Genomic DNA, 3,082 nt, shown 5'->3' on the forward strand with positions numbered 1-3,082 from the left:
TTTAATGTGCGTGAGATTTGTGCTTAATGTGCGTGAGTATTTCAGAATTACGAGCTCAGAAGGAAGCAGAACAGAAACTCACGCACATTAACGCCCAAGCTTCTTGTTACTTCTTCCTTCAATTTGGCCATGGATTCTGGATTATCAGCTACCTTTAATGCAGTTGAATGTTTATATAAATGACGCACGCACAGTAAAATTTGCACAGTAGCTAAGTGTGGATTTCTGTTGTATTATTCTCATAATTCTTAACTACCATAGCTCGCCTCCGCATCATCATCAACAGGGAGGGGGCAAATGGCTACTGGGGATGGGGAAGAAGCTGACATCAATATTTTCTGCTGCATTTTACACATTCACGCACATTAAGTACAAATCTCAGGCACATTAAGCACAACACTCACGCACATTGAGTACAAATCTCACACACATTAATCAACCGCACATCCGCACGGGAAACATCCAACCGCACGGGAACCTTTCACTATATATATATATATATATATATATATATATATATATATATATATATATATATTATGGCTATGATTAAAAGTCAACACCCTAAATTCATCCACTTAATCAGCAATCAAAATCCCCCATAATATCAATGAAGGGACAAATTTGTTAAAGCAAAATTCTAAACTTCCATCAAAATAGGTAAGTCAACAATAAAATAAACCTATTTTTCTATATAACAAAATAAGCTCATCCATGTATATCCTCTTTTTTCTCTTATTTGTAACGGTTATTTATTTATTTATTACAATTTTTATTTATTACCAAACAAAGAGAGACTTCTTATACTTAAATACATTACCATTACCAAATATTTGATTCTAATTACCATTATGATTCTAATGTTTGAACCAAATGCCCTTTTAATGGTTGTAATTGTTGTAACGTTAGCACTTATAGTGGCATAATGAGCGTAAGTAATTATTATAATAACTAGTATTTGTTCTGTGCGATGCACGTAAAATATGTTATAAAAATATATCTTATATGAGGTTTATTCATATATAAAAATTTTGTTATTTAATAATTATGTGTGAATTGCTATGATAAAATTACGAACATAAATATATTTACAATTAAAATAAGAATTGATATTTAAGGTGGGTGATTACAACAAATCTTAAACTATATTAAAAATTTAGTACATAGTATTTAATATTACAAATTTTTAAGAACTTAGTAAACTACAATAGTAATTGAATTACAATTTTCAGAGTCACCACGGATCAAAATTTTTAGATCTTTGAGATTTCTAACTCTAGATGTAACAACATACAATTGACCTTTAAAGAATAAACAATTATTTATAAATATAAATGACTATTAATCATCATCACCATTTTCTAAATAATAATATTGAAGATCCAAAAAATTAAAAGAATACAATAATAATAAGGATAGAGATAATAATTGTAACAATAATTGCTCACCAAACCATATGGCTATATTATAGTTAAGATTACTTTAATTCTTAATTTTAAGAAAATGATATTTTTTGCCCCGAAATGGGTGTCCAAGTGAATATAGTAAGATTATTGTACATAAAAAGGTCACAAGTTTGATTATTATTAACATTCTATTAGTCGAGCCCGTCGCACATGGTCTTCCTAGTGCAATTTGTCTCTCTTGTGTAATTTGCAAACTTTTACACACTCACGAGTAATAGTTGAGAGTTTCACTTGCTCACCCAAAAAATTGACACTTTCATCTATCATTTATAAGTATACACTAGGTTTTATACAATGGATGTGCGAGAGTGAGTGTCAATTTTAGAATTATGATATTATATTAAATTATTTCAAAAAAATAATAAATAAATAAATAACACAAGTCATAGAATCTATGTTATATTTCTATATATATGTATTTTTTATTATTATTATTATTATTATTATTTTATTATTATTATTTTATTATTATTATTATTATTATTATTATTATTATTATTATTATTATTATTATTATAATAGAGAGATGTTTGTCTAGTTAAATATTGTAAATGATTTATTTATATGTGATCAATTTAATAATTTTGTTCATATTTATTTGCGTTCGTTAGTTATATATTATAATTGGTATATATGTAAATGATACTTCATAGTAAAACATATTTGGTTTAATGTAATACTTAATAAGTAGGTAAACTATTTCTATTATGCATTGTATTAAAGGAAAAAAAAAACAATTATGTATTGATTTAGCAACTGATACTTAATTAACGGAATATTTAATGATAAAATGACAATTTAGTCTGAAAATATTAAAGCTCAATATTTTAAACATAATGTACAACTTAATAAGTATAAAAAAATGATGACATAATTCAGGGACATAACCTGCATTGGCTCTTATATGGTAGTTAGATTAGATTAGATACTTGACAACTCTAGTACAATTCCATATGGAGACATGTGCATTTTTAATGAAAGACCTATATTAATACTGATTTAGCTAAATCTTGCGTAAGTGACCGAAGACATTAAAACTTGGACAATTAAGTACTTTTATTGTTGCTTTTTTTTTTTTAACCTCCCAACTAAAAGTAAATAATATTTATTGACATTTATGTCATAATAATAATATTTTTAATGACTGTAACGGTTGTAACGTTAGCACTCATAGTGGAAGAATGAACGCACGTAATTGTTATAATAACTACAACATTATATTACTATTATCAAATTGTCATTATCACCCATCAATTATAAATATACTTGACAACTTTAATATAATTCCATTATTCCAAAAGGTTGAACCCCAACGCTAAGGGTCCTCCACACTTTGGCTCGACAAAGCATTTGGGAGGATGTAAATCATGTTAACGTACTCAATTGAAACTTTAATATAATTTCATACAAAGATGTTTGTTTTGTTGGAAAAATTAGCTTAAAATGGCATAAAATGGCATATTAAGTGGCTATTTTGTGGTACAATTATCAGTGGGGTCCACTTCCGATTTGGGTCGGGTAAAAGTGGATTCGGATTCTTCGTAGTAAGACGAAGAGATTGATATATTGTACGCTCAAAACGGATAATGGGTGAATGAGATATTGATTCTCAAAGT

Source organism: Ipomoea nil, unplaced genomic scaffold (assembly GCF_001879475.1).
Source record: "Ipomoea nil cultivar Tokyo-kokei standard unplaced genomic scaffold, Asagao_1.1 scaffold3377, whole genome shotgun sequence".
Taxonomy (NCBI): domain Eukaryota; kingdom Viridiplantae; phylum Streptophyta; class Magnoliopsida; order Solanales; family Convolvulaceae; genus Ipomoea; species Ipomoea nil.